General features: G+C 49.4%; 1 long non-coding RNA gene across 1 annotated transcript; it reads left to right on the top strand.

Moving 5' to 3' along the window:
- Positions 1 to 15,246: 15,246 nt before the first annotated feature.
- On the top strand, positions 15,247 to 20,931 carry LOC309518681. The gene is made up of 3 exons (XR_014213586.1): positions 15,247 to 15,681; positions 18,596 to 18,751; positions 20,260 to 20,931. It is a non-coding gene; the product is annotated as an uncharacterized lncRNA (long non-coding RNA).
- Positions 20,932 to 21,458: the final 527 nt, after the last annotated feature.

Below are 21,458 nucleotides of genomic sequence, written 5' to 3' on the forward strand. Positions count from 1 at the left end.
CTATTCATCCGTCCCCAGGCAGCTTGAAACTGGCTGCTTCTCTACCCATTTTGGAGCCAACAAACATTTCGTATTGATTTATTGATCCCTGCCTGCTGTAGGAGCTCAGAACCAGCTCTTGCAGCCTCCAGCCTAGATGTGTCCCTTCCTTGCTACCTAAGTATTATTGCAGTTTGTGGTAAAGCAACAATTAGACCATGATGGGGTCCATTGTGAAAGGCTGGACATATGTGCCTCCAAAGATACAGTGGCTCTTTTCTTTCTCTGTCGCCTCATGACAAACATTCTCTTGCTTTCCGATTCTAGTGCACCACTGAAGATTAAATCCAGAGTTTCCCCTGCACTCCTCAGTTCCCTGACCCACTGCTGTAGGGCACAGCCATTCCTTCTTCTGTGTTCAAGGCAAAACTGACAATTGCTGCAAGTGATTCCATGTAGGATGTGAGGCACCCATGGAATGGACTTGGACAGATCTGCATCAAACCCACTGGTGACACTAGATCAACTCTAGGGGGGCATGGGTGGTTCGGCACCCACAATAATATATTTGTGGGGCTGGGCCCTCACAAAGTCAATGGGCAAAGTCGAAGTCCTTCATTGCAGGCACCCACAATCTTTGGCACAATATAGCACCTATGACTGGTGATATAGAAACAAACAGAGCTCCAAGGCTATTTTTATTCCAATCCAAAAATGGAGAGCTCACAGCTAGGAAAGTTGGACCTAAGGCGGGTTCATCTGAGCTCTAAATGTCAAGCTGCAGAATGCCCTTTGAAGATTAAATCTCTCCTCTCCTCAAAATGAGAGGGAAATTCTCAAATGCACAGATGATTCAATAATGGAAGAGAAATTTGTTACCAACAATGCATATCTAGTACAAACACAGTTGGTCTTTTTAGCGTGGGTTGCCCTATGTAAAATATGGAAGTCATCCACAAAGGGCATCATTGCTAAATGAATTCTGAAAGCATCATACAGAGGATTGATTAGTCAGGATTAGGACTTTCCCGCAGCAGAACCAGAGCAAAATCAAGCTTTTAAATAATGAAGGCAATAATCATATTAATCAGGTTAACACAAGTGACTCTCCACCCTGGTTCTGGCATAGTGTGTCTCCTGGTTGCGTCAGTGTATGATTTGGAGTGGGTGAAAACTTTTTGTGGGATACGCAGACCTGGTGTTTTCTTTATATATACCATACACATATTGGCTGTTATGGGCAATGTGCTTGATGGCGGTGTAACACCAAAACAAAGTGTTGAGCTGGATGCACTGCTATGCACATCATGCCTCCCCATTCCATACTTTGAAACATTGTTGTAAACTATTGGGAACAGTCATCAGGGGATGAGGGGTGAGGTGTCACCAGTTACACTGATGACATCCAGCTCTCCTCCATGTCATCTGAATCAAGTGAAGCTGTGCAGGCACATGACTCATGTCTGGAGGCAGTGATGGTTAGGATGAGGATCAATAAGTTGAAGCTACTGTGTTCTGACATTTCCCTGTCAGGGACTTACGTCTACTCTGTAGGGATTTCAGTCACCCTGAAAGATCAGGTTCATAGCCTGAGGGATGCCTGGATTATACCTTGTTGCTGGAAGCCCAATGTTCTGTCCCAGCAAATGGTCCCAGGACTGGAAATATAAATTAAGTTTAAATATATCCTCTGCTACTTACCAAAATCCATCCAGTAACTTAATCCCCTGCCCGAGAGAGAGAGAGAGAGAGAGAGAGAGAGAGAGAGAGAGCTTCAAATCCACATTAAATTCCAGTGTGGACTCTGATGTAAGACTGAAAAGAAGTTAACATGGATAGCTGAATGCAGGAACCAACAGTGGGCTGTGGTTTGTGTTTCCCTTAATTCCAAGCCTCCCCGCAGCCCGTTTCCTAGCACCAGCACCCTGCCCTATCATAAGTCCCTGGGCATTGTGTGAAGTTTTATTCCAAGAAGAAGGGAGCCTCTCATCCAATCCCTGTAAGGCGCTTGTAACCCTCCTCTCAATCTGCATGCCACCTCTGGCACATATGATAATTTGGTTTATGATTTCTCCCCTTCCCCTTTGCCACTCTGCGGCTTCTTTCCACTTGCTATGCCCATGGATCTTCCTTGATCTTGTCCCTTCAGGTCCTTTCCCTCTGTTGACTTGGTAAGATCACAATATCCCACTCCAAACTCCAGCTGTGAGATTGTGCCTCCAGATCCACCAATGACACATCAGATCCCTCCAAGTCCCGCCCCTTTCCACTGCAGCCCCGCCCCCACTCCATGTGCTCTGGTCCTCTAAACACATGCAGCCATGGTCCTATGCAGAATTGTTCTGTGCAGCTTCAGCCAAGAACAGCCTTAAGGGTTAATAATTAAAGAATGGTGTTCTTGTAATCAATGGAGTCCTCTAGCTGTATTGATCCAGATAACGGGCTTATTTTGCTGTTAAAGAGTGTGTGTTTTTTAGTCTGTTCAGAACAAAGACACCCTGGGGGGCCATTAGACAAATAGGCATTTAAGACCATTTTTGTTGATACTTAATTATTATTAGTGCCCAAATTCTCAATTTAAATAAAATAATCTAATTAACTCCACTTCTGCCTATTTTCTTGGAAAGAATGGCTGTGTGCAATTACCTGTAAGTGCCTCTGTCTCTCAAGATTGGTTTCTTTCAGATTTATTTATTAAGAATTTATAAACTACTCTGCAGTCAGAGAATCCCAAAGCAGGTGAACAGAAATAGGCCTAGAGCTGTGTCAGCCCCATGGTATTCTGAGGAGCTGGTGCAAATGGAATAATTGGGCCAATGGCTAGGTGGCCAGTGGCAGAAATCCTGTGGCCAGCAGGATCAAATACAGCTGGGAAGCCGCATTCAGGCTTACACCGAGAACCCAGACATTCAAAAAGCTTTTGCCAAAGTTCCCCATTCCAAAGTCCTCATGAGTTTAGACAGGTCCTCTTATGGAATCAGGAACTGATTCAAGAACAGGAAGTGGAGAGTAGGAATAAATGCACAGTTATCCCAGTGTGGAAGGATGTGGAAAATGTGTGTGAAGGGCAGCCACACCACACTGCAGGGCTAACTCAGTGGGGTATATCACTACAAAGAACAGCCACTTCTCTCTTCTTGCTACCAGTGGCTTGGTTTTTACTTAGGGCAAGAGGTGCAGGATTCCCACTGCCTTGCAGTGGTCTGCTTTGGAGTAGAGGGGGACTGCCAGCTGAACCCCAAGTATCCTGCCTGACTGCTTCACCTCCCTGCTGTCCTGAATTCCCAGACACTAAAAGCAGTAGTGTAGCCCAAATGGGGCAAAATCAAATACCCCATGAGTGTGTCCAGAAACCAGTATAACCTAGAAATCTAATTATGCAGTTTATGTAGGAAAATGGGAGAAACAGTGACCAGGCACAATCCAAAGGAAAATGAAAAACTAAAGCAAAATACTGGCGAAACTCATCACGTAATGTAGGAATGGATTTAGGCACTAAGAGAGGCTGTATTATTTAGTTATTATCCTTCCTTGTTTATGTGGGTGAGCTCAGCAGAGTTCCACCCTTTGCAGCTTTAAACTTGGAAGGTAAGACAAAGTTGATTTAATCTCAAGCTGTCACCTGAGGCTCAGGTGGGCTCATTGGCAGGTGGACTCATTGGCATGGAGTGCCTTCCATCAGCTTTGGCTGGTGGCCCTGCTGTGCCCTTATCTGGACAGGGACAGACTAACTACTGCTGTCTATGCTTTGGTAACCTCTAGGTTAGATTACTACAATGTGTTAGATGTAGGGCTGCCTCTGAAGACAGTTCAGAAACTTGCTCAGTGGGGCAAGATGGTTTGATCATATTACACCAATTCTGTCCGACTGCACTGGCTACCAATTAGTTTCTGGGAACAATTCAAAGTGCTGGTTTTGACCTATAAAGCCTTAAACGGCTCAGGACTGCAATACCTTATGAACCTACCCAGACCCTGAGATCATCTTCTGAGGCCCTTCTTCATGTGCCACCTCAAGAGGTCCAGAAGGTGGCAACACAGGGCCTTCTCTGCAGTGGCTCCCCATCTGTGGAATGCTCTCCCCAGGGGAGTTTGGATGGCGTCTTCATTATACACCTTTAGGCGCCTGGCAAAAACATTCCTCTTTAAACATCCAGTAGAATTTTAACAACATGTGTTGTGGGAAGGGGGGGGGTTATTAGGTTGTCTTTGTTTCTGTTTTTATTATGTATTTTCTGTTTTCTATAGTGTGATTTTATGTTGTGAACCTACCTGAGATCTATGGGTGTAGGGGCAGTATACAAATTTAATAAAAATAAAAAATAATAATAATAAAGCTTAGGGTGCATCCTCTCCCTATCCCCAAACACACACATATCATGCTTTTTATTGGATTTTGTTGGTTGCAGAATCTGTCCCATCCAGGAGAGCTTCCTGTTCTCACAGCACCCAGTGGCAGAGCAGAGGCAAAGGCTCTCTCCTTTCCCTGCTCTCCTGGGAAATAGGGGCTCTTCGCAAAAACCCAGGAGGAGCAGAAGACCCAACTGGCCAGAAGAGCCTGGAGGCAAAGCTACCGTCTCAAGAGTCGGGGAGGCCTCGTCTTCTGAAAGGAACCGCTGCTCCTTGGCAAAGGCCTGGGCAGAGCCAGAGGTCAGGGCAGAAACCAAATTGGAAAGGGGACAACCAGGTCGTTTCCAGGATGGGATGGATCCTGGGAGGAGGGGGACAGAGGGGAGACCCCCTGGAGCACACAGAGGAGACCCTTTGCGGAGGCGCAGCCTGGTGGCCCTGTTTCAAGGTGACTCCTCTGAGCCAGCCTTTTCTCTCCCTTTCTCTGCCTGCGCCTCCAGCCCAAGTCTCAGCTGTTGAGCGCACCGGCCCCCCTTCCATCCTCCGCGGCGCTGGAGCTGCTCTGCAATTACCGCGCCGGTATCGATCCGGCTGCAGCTCAGCTCCCGGCCGCCTCTCAGCAGCACCTCAGCCGAGGCCCCGCCGCTGCCGTTGACACTCTCGCTCCCCTCCCCCTCGCGTGCCCTGAATCCCGGAGGGCAAAGCCTCTCCACCCAACGTGCAGGCCGGGCGAGGGGCCGGGGAAGCCCCCGAGAAGCCCCTTGCCCAGCCCGACGTGGCGGGAGGGGGCGGCCCGGGCGAGCAGCTCCAGCCAGCTCGCCTGGCAGCCCCTTCCGTCGGGCAGCAGCAGCAGCAGCGACTCCTCGGTATCGAACGCTTCGATTGCTGCAGCTCAGCCTATTTGCATACTGATCTCTCCTCGCTTAGCCTCGCAGATCCATAACGAGGCGGGCGGCGATTCCCAGGCACGTCGCCTCTCTCCCCAGGCGAGGCGAGGCTGGCCAAAAAGCGCTGCCCGGCGAGCAGGAGAGACCAGGCAGCAGCCGGAGGAGGCCGTCTGCGCGCAGCACCGACGGGAGAGAGCAGGAGACCCGGCTGGGCGGCCTCGGAGTCCAGGCTGCAGCCCAGGAGCCTAGCGGCTGGGGCTTTAGCCAGGGCCACTGCGCCGGGCCGCCTGGAAGAGCCCACGTCCCGCTTCCGACGGGATGGCACGCCCTGCTCCTGCGCCCAGGGCCTTCGAGGCTGACGGCCTGCCGGCCTTGCCGCTCAAGGGTCACGGAGTGGACCTCGGGGGTAAGCCTACTCGGCGGAGTGACGGGGAGTTAGGGGCACGTAGGGGGGTGGGGGGTTTCTTAGCTAAGCTCAGGAGAGACGGGGTCGCGAACTCCTTCCCTCTCCTGCGGGCCCTCAAGAGAGGCTCAGCCTCTGCCAGTCGCCGGCGCGGACACTGCAGAGACGAGTGCGCGCGCAGGCTTCGCTCAGGCGGCCGGGGAGGGGGGCCGGAGGGTCCAGCGCCCCGAGCTTCTTTCCCTTGGATCTGTCGTGCCTGTGGGGGAGAGGAGAGGGAGAGAGAGGGCCCCGTCTGCCTCCTCGGCTTGGCCGCGACGTGGCTTTCGTTCCATCGCCGCCTCGCCGACACTTGAAATCATCCGGACAAAAGCTGCCTCGGAGGAGGCGTTTCACAAGCACCGACGACCAGCTGGGTCAAGACCTTCAGAAATGCTGCTGACAATGGGGGGGGGGGCAGTTCAGATGCGCCCAAAACAAGGTTGCGACGGGTTGGGTTAGCTCCCTTTGCAGGAGATGGAGCTGATGGCCAGGGGGCGACCTCCGCCGTCCTTGGCTGTGCTTCGGAGCTGGGAGGGGGGCTTCCGCTCTTTCTCTCCCCGCCCCACTGCAATTCGGGGTATGAAGTCTGAGGCGCTTTTTTCTGACACCCCCCGAGGTCTTGCTGGGAGAGCGCGGGGGGGGGCTCTTCGAGGTCGCCCTGCCTCGGGTGCGAGACACCCCCCTGCCGTGCCCCTCAAGCGCCCTGCTGAGCTGCTTAAGGACTCTCCTCGGGCTCGGCCTGGAGTGGGGAGCGGCTCTGGAGCCCCTGGGCTAGGAGGCAAAGACAGCCGGCGTCCCTTTGGAAATCCACCCCTGCCAGACAATAGCGTGCTGCGCTGGCCTGGAGGGGCGCGTCCCTCGCTGCTTCTTGCGCCTGTCTCGCACGCTGCTTCCCCGCAGCCGACCTGCGGGCAAGGAAAGCTCAGGCAGCCGGGCCCAGTCGCCTGGGAGTCAAGGGCTTGAGGCGGGGCTCAGAATTGCCACCCCAGTCATGGCTCCAGTCGGGGCGGCGTTTTCAGCAAAGCGGGGGTCGCAGATCTACAGAGATGCCCCCCTCTCCCGCTCCTCCTACGCCCTAAAGCCGGCCGAGCATTTTGCAGAGCCGCTGCAGAAATTACTGGCGGGGAACCGGCGGGGAGGAGCAGGGGGTCCTGCCCCTCTCCCGCGCCGGCTTTGCCGCTCGCCTCGCCGCCTTCCTCGGCCTCCGGGCAGGCAAAGTCTTCCGGGTCTGCCGCTCGCGATGCGCTCCTGGAAGCTGCCCGCAGGGACAGAGGGGGCGAGCTTTTCCCGAGCCTGGGATGGGCCTCGGCTTTCGCCTTCCTCTCACACCGCCTCCCCGTATTTGTCGCGTGCGCCTCGCCTGCCCTTTGCAAAGAAAGCCAGTCCCAAGCGCCCCGTGCCACTCTTTGCTGTGCTTTTAACAGAAGATGCCCAGCCGCAAAACAGCCCCACATAGGCGAGTGGACCACCAATCTTCACAGGCGCGAGGCGATGGGCTTTGAGTAGAAGAGAAGTAGACTATAAAAGGCAGCAGGGACCTTCGAAGATCGACGGGAAGTACAGAAGCAGGTGGAAGCGCCTCGAAGGCTAGCCGCGAAGGGGAGGTCCAGCTCGCCCGCCCCAGAGCAGCCGCTTCTGCTCTGCCCGAGCTTCACCTGCCTTCTCCCCTGCTCCAGCGAGGCCGCAGGAGGATGCGGCCAGTTGTGGAGCCGCAGCGGAAGGCAGCGGAGGCAACAGGCCCAGCCCTGCGTGAGGGGCCCAGCTCCGGGCAGGCGAGGACTTCTCGGTCCGCCGCGTCTTCCTGCGGGCCACATCGGCTTCAGCAAAGGGCCACGCGGGCCACCTGTGGCTCCTTCTCCCCAGCGATGGCCTCCAGCTCTTGTAGGAGCCGCTAACCCGCAAACAGGCCGCCGACTCCGCTTCTTTACCCTGGAAAGAACCGAGGAGCTGAGGCCCAAACGCCGCACTGGCGCTTCGCGGTCTTGTGAATGCACTTCAAATGGACGCGGGAGCGAATCAGCTCGCCGTCCACGGATCTCTTCGGGAGAGGCGGGGAGTCTTTGCGAATGTCTCAAAAAAGCTGATTTCCACCACTAACCATGACAGGTTTCCTATCCTTATAAGAAAAGAAAAGGAAACGCAGGGGAGGAGAGTGTTTGGGGGCTTTGTTTATAAGTGGCAACACAGCCCCCTCCTCCAGCCTCAACCCACCACCTGATATAAAAGCGCCCTCCCTCCCCTCTGCTTTTGATGCACAACGTGACGTTGAAGGAGCTACATTCAAATTTTTGTTTTCGAATTAATAGAAACAAATCCGTGCGCTCCGTCGGCTTCACAGCAAGACACACACCAAATAAATCCAATTCCAAGTTGTGGTTTGGCGGAATTATGTGAAGTTTCCTTTGCTTAGTTGTTGTTGTTGTCGAAATAGCGCTGTCTTCTACAGCAGATTTTAAAACATGAAGGGTTAGGAAACTAATTGTTTCGAGGTGGCAGATCTTGTAAATTGCAAATCATTTGCCTCGTTAATTAGCATTGCAAATCCAGTCCAGCCGTTCTTACCGCAACGAAGGCCGGTGTAATGTTGAAAAGGGAACTTTGCACGTGACGCAATCTCTAGCGATTAAAAAAATGTCGTGACAATTAAACTCAATGCACACGAGTGAGTTTTCAATTCCTCTCTGTTCTTATATCTCCTTATCGAGGTCAGCAAATTACAGTCATTTTTCTTGTTCTAGTCTCAACCACATCGGGGAAAAGGTTGTTCTGGCCGTGCAAAAGAGCTTAGTTGGGCGTTTAAAGGGGGCTTGAAGGTTTGGTGGAGAATTTTAAGCGGGTTCGTCGGTTCCGCTTAACTCGCTTTAATAAAACGGCACCGTCCTAGTGCTCCTCCCCGTGTTTCTTGAGAGGTTGAGAGGAGGGGGCTACGAATTGCCAGCTCAGGGGTGGAGCTCCCTCGATGCTCTCGGGAACGCGAATAACCTCGGACCTCCCGAAAACTAGGAAATGTCACCAAACCTTCCCAGATGCATAACAACTAGTTTTACATTCAAACACAGATTACCTGGTTTCTTTAGACAGACATCAAAATTCCCCTCTAAGGGAATGATACAGTTTTGCCCCAAAATGGAGCCTCTTCCAAAAGGAAGAAAAAAACCGGCTAGACACCTCCAAAAATGCGCTGAGGGGATCCCCCTTTTTATCATCATTCGAGTAAGCAATAAAATAAAATAAATGTGGACGTCCGAGACTGTTTTGAAACGAATGCTGTTCCTCTCCCTGCAGGACAGGCGGAGGAAATCCCGAACTGCGACCAGCCAGTCTCCATAGCCCGCACCAGGCAATATTTCTGAGGCCGCCACCCCGACCCCAGTCATTATAAGCAAGCGAACGACGTTATACACCCCGCACCTCAAAAGGCTTTCACTTTTCCTACAGGAAAGAAAGAGAGAAAATTGATTTTCAGAAGACAGATCTATGTAGAGCAATTATATTGCCATAAATATTTTAAAAGATACAAAACTGAGGATAAAGAGAAATCTAGCCAGAGATTTGTAAGCACAATCGTGTCCATTTGCTGGTTTATTACAAGATCTATATTTTCTTGTGCCTGAGGGAGGAACGAAAGGGAACAGGGGACCCGGGCAGCTTCGCAGACACCCACATTCCTGGAGGACTGGAGAGATGGGGGCCTGTTTGCGTGACACAATCCCTAACTCAGAGGAGCGATGCCCCGGCCCTCCCGTTGGGCAGCAATCAACGGGACAAGTGGCCTACGGCTCTCTTTGTCTGCATCGGAGGTATTCCTTAAACCTGTCAGAGAAAGGGTGTGTGTGCACATGGCCTCTAAGCATTTTGAAACCCTTGCCTTCCATTTACCCCGTTCTGACTTGGTCAACTCTTCTTTCGCGCTCAGCTGATAGTTTTAGGAATTCTGGATCTGATCCCTAAGTTCGATAGAGCTAAATCGGTTTACATCCAAAGATTTCGATGTCTCCAGGGTTGCCAACTCAAAAACCCCGATGTTTCGGATCTGGCCTTTCAACTTTTGTGAGCTATTCATAAATATTGGGCAGTCTCTGTGTTTTAAACTGCTAAATTAATTTAAACTAAATTGAGTACTGGAAGTATGAAAGGCAGCAAGGCAGATTTCAAAGGGCATAGGATTAATAAAGATAAAGATGATCGGGTGAAAAATACAGTCTGCCATTTTATGGAAGGGAGCTTGTTTTGTTTTTTGTAAGCAGATTCGCGGTGATTTCTGCCCGGTTCCCAGCCCAGTTTGGATGGGGAAGGCCAGCGCTTCCGAACCGGAATTCTCCACTCCTTAAAAAACCTTCTGCTAGCAGCGCGCCCTTTGTGGTTCTCTGGAACAACGAAAAACAATTCTAGCCTCTGATAAATGCGCAGTTCCTGTTTGATACAATTTGCGTTGACGGGACGAGCTCATTTGATCTTTCTCACTCCTAGAAGGGAACCTTCCTCTCCTTACTCAGGCTGGTCCCGCTTTTCCTCCGCTCCCTTCCTTTTGGATCGCGCCGACAGCCGGCCTGGGGACCCGACTCTTTCCCTCCGTCTTTCCGTCGTTTTCTCCGGTTCGACGGCGGCGCGCCTGGGCTCTCCTCCCTCGCTCCTTGCCTGCCTGCCTGCCTTGCAACCTGTTGCTTGGGGGTCTTGCATTCCTCCTTCCTCCTCGCCCCATTAGTGGAGCCGAGGCCCCCAGAAGTTCAGAGGCATGGGGCAGAAGAGTTTATCCGGTCTGGTCATAAATAATACCCCGACGACTCTCCCCAGCCCACTTAATTCATGCTTGATGGCCGGGACTTCGACGGCAGATAAAAAGTTCCTAAGTTGGTTGGGGTTTTTGTTTCCCTTTTCCAATCATTAACGTCATGGAGATAAGCTATCAATAACCCCGCTGTCCTTTCGGAGCTGAGTTCCACAGTATTGATCCGTGGGCCTCTTCATCTCTGCCAAGGAAGACACGGAATAATTTTCGCATTACAGTCACTTGGATTTGCTTTTAATTCATATTTAAAGCTGCAACCGACTCGGCGGAGCTTTCTGCGCAAAGACTGGAGGCGCCTAATTAATAATAAGTTAGAAACGAAGGAAGGCACCAGCCGATGAATAATTAATCCAGACATCTATGTCTCTTTGAATATGGCTGCTTTAAAAACGTGGGCTCACCAGCCCCTCCTATAAGTCTGCAATTTATATGGGGGTGATTTAAGATAGCGATTTCCCCCTGAAATACAATGCTAAATTATTTACAGTGTTTTGCAAGCTTCCATAAGTTCCCTCATTATCAAATGCTGCACTCGGCCCTTTGCGGTGGTTGGGGGGCTAGGCGCGGAATGAGTGGGGGAAATGAGGAGGGGAAGAGGGCCATATCTGGGGAGGGGGCGCCTGGAGCAGGACGAGAAGGCGGCGGAGGCTCTCAGCTCTGTTCCTCGACCCTAGCACTAACTTAACCCTATCCGGCCCCTGCTGGATTAGATGGCGGCCCCCTCACTCTGGGTGTGTAGGGGAGACCGCGTGAATCACCCCCACATCTAGGCACCTGCTGTTTCGGTGCTATTTGTACTCGAGCCTCTTTGAAAATTGGAGGCGGTGATGACAGACTAGAGATCCCAGGTTCCAGTAAAAGAAAATAAAAGAAAGGTGATTGCCGTAATACATAAAGACAGATAGTACAGAGCTTGATGCCTAGCCTTTGAATAACTTTATTGCTAGTATGAAAGGGGGGGAAAGGAGACCGGGTTGGTCCGTGAATGGGTGGAGGAATCAAAAATAGACAGCTGGGCAGTGGTTTTTATTGGGACCAATAAAATACTGGGCCAGCTTTCAAGTTCTGGAGTAGAGTGCAGCTCGCTCACTTGTCTGGTTGGTTCCAGCGAAGATTTTGCCCACCTACGGATTTTGGAATCCTTGTTAGCAAAAGAAGCTGGAATGCAAAGCGTTAATTTTAGTGGGCTGCAATTCCTTGAACCTTGTTAGAAATGCCCCTGAGGAAATTACCTAGTTTTTTTTAAAGTAAAAAAATCTAAACACCCTTTTTCTTGTGGCACGGTGGCGGTACCAGAAAAGCTAGTGGAAAGCTGCAAAATATACTTCTTTAGAGGCTGACCTATGGATAGGTGAGGGCTTCAGTCGCTGGAACTGGCACGGACCTGCCCTTTGTCCGCTGGTAGCGAGTCAGGGATGGGGGGATGTTCTGAAGGTGGTCACCTTATGCGCTTTTCAGGTACAAGGTGGTCCTTTTGAATGAAAGCCTCTCCAGCATAGACCTGTGAGGGTCCTGCAGCCAAAGCGACGAGAAGCCTTCCATTAACCAGAACCAAATTAGGCCATTTTGCCATCGTTCCCCGCGATGGGGAAGCCCACCATCCCTGTGCGCTGAAGTCCACATCGGATAACATCGAAAGTCGTTTGGACTGAAGTCCAGTGCCTTCGTTGAGGTCAGCAGCAGCAGCGGTCGAGCTCCCTCCTGCCCGACGTAAAGGTCCCTCGCCGACGGCGTAGCCACTGGTGAAGTTGTCCGCCTTGGCTCCATTTCTTCTCATGCCTCTTGTGGACTGCAGAGGGGCACCGTTGGCAGAGGGGGCGGGGAGATGAACTCCCCCCGATTCGTTGAGGTCAGCAGCAGCAGCGGTCGAGCTCCCTCCTGCCCGACGTAAAGGTCCCTCGCCGACGGCGTAGCCATTGGTGAAGTTGTCCGCCTTGGCTCCATTTCTTCTCATGTCTCTTGTGGACTGCAGAGGGGCACCGTTGGCAGAGGGGGCGGGGAGATGAACGCCCCCGATTCAGTAGGGCGGATGTTATCAGATGCCCTCATAGCGTTCATATTTGGAGACTCTTTGAAGACACTGTCCGTTCCCCCCACTTTTAGCCAAACCCTCCCCTTTCTTTCTAAGCATTCCCCCTGTGGGGTCCTCAACGACGGGTCGAGGGGGCGTCTGCGTCTCAAGGGGGGCCACAGGAAGAACGGGGGGCAGGGGGCAGTTTGAAGGGCAAAGGGGTGGCCTCGCAGAGACAGGTAGAGCGAGGGGCAGCCAATTCTTATTTTTCAAGAAAGGGGCTTCCGGACCGAGGCAAGGATCTGTAAAACGGAGCAGCCGAAGCATGAAATAGCAAAAAGGAACAGCTTTGCCAAATGAAAGGGGCGCGTGGCTACAAATTAGGAGGAGCATGAAAACACGCCCTGCTGATCGACCCCTTAGAAATCCCTGCAAACGCCGGTGGAGGAAGCGGGGCGTTCCGAAATGCCTGCGCAGCCCCTCGGGTCAAGGCACCCCTAGTCGAATGGGTCGTGTGGCTTTAGCTAAATTGATCAGCCGAGGGAACGATTACATTCCCATACATTTGCGCCCGGAAGGCAAGAGTTCTGCTGCCAAGACGCGGCGCTGGCTTTGCTTGAGAGCCGGGCCCGAATTGGTCACTGCGGGTCTCTGAAGAGAAGCATCTCGCAGGCCCTGCTCGGTGGGGCTGGAGGAAGGGGGGCACCCCGCCGTCCAGCTTTTTAAGATGAACACCAATTTACAAAATAATAACCTGCTTTTTAGTTGCTGCTGCTGCCTTTGTCTCCATGCCTAAAAACTCGGGGTAACCTACTTTTGGATAGACATACCAAGGATTGTTGTGTATTTTCTTTTTTTAAAAAAATTAAAACGATTATCCTGCCAGTTGACATTGCACCCCTGTTCTAAACAGCGAGTTATACACTTATTAACGAATCCTCGTTTTCCTCCTTCCGCTGATCTGCTGGAGTTCTCCTTCCACCACCACCACCCCTTTGGATAATGGGGTTCAGTCTCCGTCAGCCCCAGACCTCGGGGTTTGGCTGTTAGCTCTGCTGCTGACTCCCTTCTTCTTTTCACAGTTCTGCTCTGTGGAGGCTGGCACACTGAGCGCAGCGCCGGAAGAGCCCTCCTCGATTCTTGCAAGCTGTGGAGAAGGACGGATTGGAAGTTGGGGGTGGGGGAAGATAGCTGACGCCCCCTCCAGAGCCTGCCGGGCTCAGCAGGATTTTGCCCTTCCGCGTTCTGTATAGCTGCCCACACAGAGGAAGCAGCATAAAGCCTTCTCTCTTTTTGAAAATAAGCTTTATTGATTTATCATAAACATACTGTATGCACAAACTAACACATAACACATACAAACGATAACAAAATCACACACGGAGCATATTCAGTATTAAAAAAAAAAAATACAGAGATGCAGTTAACGTATAGCCAAGAGTCTTTATAGCCCAACCTGAAGGAGGAGTAAGTCATGGGAGGACTTATATAAGACTCTATTTGTTCCTGTATTCAAAAAATGGAGACCAGCCCGCTTCAAAACTGTCCGATTTGGCTTCGCCCCACACCCCAAGTCTGTGTCTGACCAGACCGTCAAATAAAGCGATGTTCCATACAAGCCAAACGTGACAAAAGTGCCAGCCTTTGGTGCGCAATTTCTTCCACATTCTTCCGCATAGGAACTCTTGATTATTTTCAGTATGGGCTATTGATAATCTGGCTGCGGATAGCAGCAACAGAAGCACCAGATTTTTAAAATAAGTTATAGGAAGACTGGCATCGTTCTCTAAAGAAAGAAGGACCATAGAAGATCTGGAGGCAAATGTTGCAGAGTAATAGCTGCTGTCGTTGAGAAAACCCCGCGTGAAGTTTTCTGAAGAAGCCGCTTTCTGCACATCAGGGCCTTGATCCGCCCCAGAGCCGAGCTACTCTTTCTCAAGCAAACACCCGAAGCTTCTCCGTCCCTTTGGGTTTTTAAGCCCATTCGTTTCTCGGTCTGTCTGTCTCTCTCACGCTCGGCTTTCTTTGTTCTAACGGAGCTCGGGCATAGCTGTCAACTTTTCCCTTTTCTTGCGAGGAATTCTATTCGGAATAAGGGAATTTCCCTTTAAAAGGGGGGAAACGTTGACAGCTATGAGCTCGGGAAAGTGATCCGGCCCTTTGCTTCGGTATCGTTACACGTAGGACATTCTTGCTTGAAAAGAACAATCCAGAAGTTCCTGCAAAAGGGATCCATTCTCCTCTCCTCCCCCCCCCGCTTGCGTAATCTACTAGATTCCCTAGCTCTGGACCTTCTGAGGGCAGGATTTGCTCTTTGCTCAAACCTGACCCGTTTTGCCACTCCATCAAGCAGGGAGTTCGCAGGGCGAAGACAGGCTGATCCTAACTCTCTGCCACTGGCCCAGAAGACCGACCTGCGGGCGACATTGTCTTCTGCCAGTCAGAGGGACCTCAATGACAGGACGGCCCGGGAAGATTTCAGAGAGCATCGTTCCTGAGCCGCCTGCCGCCCCCTTTGAAAGGCTGGTGGAGCAATCAGGAGCGCAGGCACGGCTGGTCTCTCCACGCCAAATGCGGGGGACAGAACCTTACAGTTTTTCAGCCAGCAAGGGAAAATAGGTTCCGGGGCTATTTCTCCTTGTTGTTGATGGTTAGATTAATATTAAGTGGCAACAGTGTGTAGCAATATATATATATATATACACACACACACACACACACATTTCCCCCTTGTTAGCCAGCAATACTATACCAAAGGGTCAACGAAAGGAAATTCTTAATTACAGCAGTTTATTATTATTATTCATTAAATTTGCATACCGCCCTTGACCCGAAGGTCCCAGGGCGGTTCACAACAGAAAGATACAAAATGAGAATACAAAATACATAATAAAACAATAACAAAAACCCCCCAGCCACAAACAAATTTCAAAAGCAACAGAATGTTAATCTTATGATGGTTCCCTATTAAGACATCCATGAAGGAACCTGTCAGGAAAAGTATTGGTGTCTTCTAGTCTGAATGGTCTGCTTTGTATGCGTCTGTCCGTCGCTAACAGAGAGACATTATTCATGACGTCACAAGCAGCAGATCAGCCTTGAAAACCAGTCTCCGTTTACTGCCACGTGCTGCTGCTGCTGTTGCCACTTAGGGAGAGAACTGAGGGTAGAAGGACTCCATGCTGCGATTCCTCACTTCCCAGCTTCAACAGTTGCAAATCAGGTGCTTTATATTTGCACCTGCCAGAATAATAATAATAATAATAATAATAATAATAATAATAATAATAATAATTTATACCCCGCCCATCTGGCTGGGCTTCCCCAGCCACTGTGGGCGGCTTCCAACAAAATATTAAAATACAGTAATGCATCAAACATTAAAAGCTTCCCTAAACAGAATCTTTTGTCTCGTAAAGGCTGGGCGAGCGCTGGGCTTCCAGCAACCAGGAAACTAAGACGACGAGAAGCCAGAAGACCACCACTCCTACCACTGTGCTGGCTGGAGTGGTGGTCTTCCGGCTTCTCGTCTTGTGTGGAAGACGCGGGGGGGGGGGCATCAGCATTCTGCCAGAGCCACGTGGCCTCTGCTCACTGAGAGAGACAGGTGAGATGCGGTGCAAAAAGGAGTCCCTTGGCCGCCCAGCTCTGCTGAGACAGCCACATCGCTTGCTCTTTGTCTCCTGCGAGGATTGTACTCTGGTCGTCCGTGTGGTTTTGGTCAGAAAGGGGCTTACCTCCTGTTGCTTGGAAACCTCAATATGTGGTGCACATGATGCACTTCAAGAAAGGAGACATGGTCATGTCACCCAATCCTGGTTGCTTCTAGTGATGTTTTAAAAACAGACTCAGCAGCTGGATCCTAGTACAGTGGTCCCTCTGGTTACAAACTTAATTCATTCCAGAGGTCCGTTCTTAACCTGAAACCGTTCTTAACTTGAGGTACCACTTTAGCTAATGGGGCCTCCCTCTGCCACCTGCACATGATTTCTGTTCTCATTCTGAGGTAAAGTTCTTAACCCGAGGTACTACTTCTGGGTTAGCGGAGTCTGTAACCCGAAGTGTTTGTAACCCGAGGTTACTGTACTTGTCTCCCAATTGCTAGGTCACTGGGCCCCCTTTTGTCTGGAGGAATCCAATGTAGGGCTAAGTTAAAGTTGCTTCTTCTCTTCCTCACCCCTCCAGTGAAAAGTTTTGTGCCAGTGGAACATTGTTGCACAATAGAATGCAGAAGCAGGTTGCTATTAATGTTTGTTGCACAACAGATTTAGCCCTTGTGCCACGAGTTCTATTAGCACAACTGTTGCGCTGGATACCTCTTGCATTGGAGTCCTTCGGCTTGTAGACACAGAGCACTAGATTCAGCCTATAGCAACTAACAAATATCAGCCATACCTAGCTAGCTAGCATTTTCTGTGTCTGTGTTTCTGCTTTTAAAATAACTTGATTAAGTGCACCTTTTGCCATGAAAGCAATCACACTCTCTGCCTCCTAAGCTTTAACACACCACCAGTGTCATGCTACTAGACAGTTCCATGGTACTGAAGGAGGTAGCTTATCTTCAGGCTGACAATGCCTGGTAACAGAATTAGACCCTTGAAACCTAAATGTGTGGGAGAAATATGAGAGTAAACAGGCTGTGAAACCTTTTTGGCAGCGTAAAAGCACGTATGTGCTTTTGCAGCTTGCTGGAAGCTAGTATTTAGGCAATTCCTAAAAAATTTATTCTTGTTTGTGGTCTGCTGACCTTCCCTTCTTTGTCACCCATTGCTAAGAATGAACCACACATTTTAGTATGATAAACAAAAGGGTTTACTTACATTTAAGTGCAGGCAGCAAATACATCAGAGTAGTAGTATGCAGGTAAAATTACTTCTTAGTTATAAAATACAAAAGGCGTTTCCAAAATGGAGCCTGGGCTCTGAGCAGAGCCCAGGCATGTGTGTCTGCTTCCATTGCTGGCTTGAAAGAAGAGAGAAAGAGCTCAGACAGGGAGGAAGTACATAAGATTATCTCCTTTGTTAGAAATTCCCACCAAAGCACTAAGGAAGTGACCTCATACAATCCCTTCTGTATTGATTCAGGAACTCTTGAGCATCAGCCCCTCATCTGCCAGTCTGGCAATCATGCATTTGTGATTTTGACTGGAAATCCCACACTTTTCAGCATGGCTGGTGTTCAAGTCCCACTGCAAGGGAAGGTCACAGCTGATTCAAGTGGGGCATGACGGGCACTGCTGGTCAGATGATTGGCGCTGTGGACTTTAAGCCCTGTTTTTGGCAGGAGTCAGTTTCCCTTGGCAGCACCAATTAAGACTGAAACCTAGTCCTAGTGGGGCTTGCTTCTGGTACCAAGTATAAAAGGTGCCGAGGACAAGCCCCACTTGTCAGGGACCCACTGAGGACCTTGTCTTTACTTGCTTCACACAAGACATCATAAATGATTTCATGTGTATGCATGACTTGGGGGAAATGGCCTAATGGACCAAATTAATGACGGGACTCATTTTGCTGGGCGTTTCCCATCACTGCTCTAAGGCTTGCATGGTTAGGAGAAAGAATGAGCTCAACCTTGTTGGTCACTGGACAGTTGTCTGCACTCATTGCTACATGTGTCAAATGTGGATACCCTCCCCCCATTTGTTCCAGCCTCATAAAGCTCCCATTTCTGCCCCTGACCATTTCCCCTCCTCCTCCTCCTCAATGGGGGAAAGTGTCAGCAGTGCTAATCTCCTTCTGGCATCCCTTGGCTTTTGGAGTCTTCAAGCTTCACCTTTGACATATCCTTCTATGCAAAGGGAAACAACCTCTATCTACTGACCACAGCAAGCTGTCGCTATCCCAAGCACAGCAAAGAAGTCTTTTATCAGCTGTGAATAAATAGCCCTTGCAAAACCCAGAGGCTGGAAAGGCCCGCAGATTTCAGAGAGTTGCACAATACCCAGGCTTCACTTCCATTGAACTGGCTTGCCTTGCCCTCCACTACCCCTTTGTCTTTGCACTGTTTGACCTGCCTTCACACACAGAGAGGGGGGGGGAGAGATTCTGTTTCCCCTGTGCTGTGGCTGTAATGATAATGAATAATAACAACCTGGATGTTTTGTTTCCTTGCTGTTCTTTTAAGCCTGCCATCAATAGGAATTCACATAGCAGCATTGATCAGTTTCAAGCGGAGGAACTGCAGGCTCTGTCTGGTCACTCCATTTGGGTTTGGCAACAGAGAAATTCAAAGCTTCTGCATTCAAGCTTAATCAGCTTCTTCTTAAAGCTGATAATCAGAGACCCTCAAACCAGGTAAGGACATTCTATTAAATGCATTGTATTTCACTACCAAAATAGAAATTGGTCCAAGCAACCAAGTGAGAAGTTTGTGCTCTTGGATCAGTCCCATAAGAGACAACATCAAGACTAAAATATTACAAAGGCACAATTTCTTCCCCAAATTAGCCTCACCATTGGGCAGTAGTCAAGAATACTGCTAATGAGCTTCAGCCTTGAACAATTTTCATCAGTATGGATCACAGCTCCTTGCTTCCTTAACATGGAGGGTGAGAGAACAAATGGGTATCTCCAAGAACAGCTACCATGGCCTGGACACCATGGGGCCAGGACAAGAGACACAGAAGGGCACAATTCCAGCAGCTGTATCCTTTCACCAGTAAGGCCAGGGAAAGTCAATGGCTGAAGCTGTCCATTATCACCAGCCTCTTGCCTGGAGAGGATGGACCTACTACCCCCACCCACAGGAGGCTTTGTGTACATACATACATACAAACAAACAAACAAAGACATATATAACAGTTGGAGAGTGAAGGAGTTAGTTGGGGGAGGGGAGCACAATTTGTTTTTTTCGGTGAAAGCAATTGTTTGTGAAAAACTAACCTGTAGAGAAACTTACTTGAAATGCAAATTGTATGAAAAATCCACTTTTAAAATAACATCGACTGCAAGAATCTCTTAAGGGTCTTTGCAGATGTTCTGCGTGTGCTCATGATGGTGCCTGCTTTCCTACATGTGTGTGTGATTTATTATTTATTGATCAGGTTTTATAGCTACAGAGCTCCACAATATACTCTTGTGGATGTTTCCATCTCTTCCTGAGGAAGAATCAGCTCAGCTTTGGCTACGGGGAAGCCCACCTCACCAACATTTCACAATTCTTGTTAAGCGTATCAGCAAACATTTAGATAGGGGATGATGATGATCTCGTACCTGTCCTATACCTTACGGAAGGGTGGGTTACAATAATGTAAAAATGCAGTATTAAAATGTCGAAACAATTCATAATCAAAATACGTTGAGTTCTAAAATATCTCTCTCAGATGTCAAAGGGCAGAGAAGTGTGTCTTCAGCAAATGACAAAAACTATACAATGGAAGTGCAAGGTGTACATCTGTGAGGAGGTAATTCCATAGCAAATGCCCTCTCCTGAGTGTCCCCCCGCCCCCCAAAAAAAACCACCAAGGGAGATGGAATTACCATAAGGCCCCCTCTGCTGATTTTCACACCTGAGGTGGTGTATAGAAAAGGAGCTGATGTATATTTGTGGTTTTAGGTGCTTAGGACTTTAAACACTAATGTGCGCAATTTGAATTGGCCCCCAAATCAAAAGGAACCCCAGCTGGCATTTCTAAGTTGTTCAAGGGCTGTTCCGAGTTGAGTGTATTGCAATAATCCAGTCTGAAAGTTACCAGATCATAGAGCACAGTGACCCAGTCACTTTCATTCAAAAGGTGCCACGAGTTCTCCACTTAAAATGTTGGTTCCAGGAGTGACCCAAACAACAGACCTGCTTCTTCTAGGGCAGTACAACCCCACGCAGAACAGGCATCTCCCCACCTCTTGGAACCAAGAACTCAGGAAGCAGAACATCTTCATCTTATCAGGCTTCAACTTCAGCTTATTGGCCCATATCCAGTCCATCACTGCTTCCAAGCACAGGTCTATCACCTGAGCCACCTTTCCTCAGAGGTGAAAGTGAGGGTGGGGTGCTGGTGGTCATCTGTGGTGCCTCATTCCAAATTTCCTGATGGCAATAGATGTTTAACCAGCATGAGGGACAAGATGGAATCCTGTTGGACACAACAGGATGACTCCCATGGTGCTGAGCAATAGCCCCCTATTCACTACTTTCTGGAAACACCCCCCGAAAGAACAGAAATATAACTACTGCCCCAAAACCCCCACCTCCTGGAGCCACTCTAGAAGGATAATGTGGTAAATGACATCAAAAGCTGCTGAGAGGTCAAGGAGAACAAGCAGACACAATCACACACTACTGACACAGATCATCAGCCAGGAGGACCAAGGCAATTTCAAAATGAAACTGAAATGAATCCAGATAATTAGCTTCCTCCAAGCTTAACTGCAGGTGGGTCACCCCACACTCTTGAAGACCTTGCCCCCCAAAGGGGATATTCACCACCAGGAGATCATTGTTAAGTGCTCTGAACTCATGAGGTTCTCTCTCTCTCTCTCTCATGAGGAAGAGGGCGCTGTCCAATTGTTTATTTATACATGTTAATTAATTTTACAATATGCAGCTCAAAATTTTCCAAGATTCAGAAGACAAATATTTAAAAATACTTAAAAGCCAGGACAGAATGCAATAAAGGTACACACAAAAATGTAGAAGTCATACCTAATTGTTCTGCTTGGTTTAATGCAGGGTCACATCTTACTGTAAAATATGCAATCTAACAGAAGCACAGGGCAGAGCAAGGGGGGGGGGGAATCTGCCCCAGGATAAGAATGAATGAATCTCAAGGGGTGACATTCAGCCCATGGAGTTCTGAAAATTCAGCCACGTCCTAACAACTAATTCTTTCTTTCTTTCTTTCTTTCTTTCTTTCTTTCTTTCTTTCTTTCTTTCTTTCTTTCTTTCTTTCTTGCCTTATTCTCACCTATTCCTGATGGAAGTGTTCACCCCTTTTATTTATTTATTTATTTGTTATTATTATTAAATTAATAAATGTGCACCCCACCACCGAGACCATTCCAT

The sequence above is a fragment of the Podarcis vaucheri genome (genome assembly GCF_965113315.1).
Source record: "Podarcis vaucheri genome assembly, chromosome: 14".
Lineage (NCBI taxonomy): Eukaryota > Metazoa > Chordata > Lepidosauria > Squamata > Lacertidae > Podarcis > Podarcis vaucheri.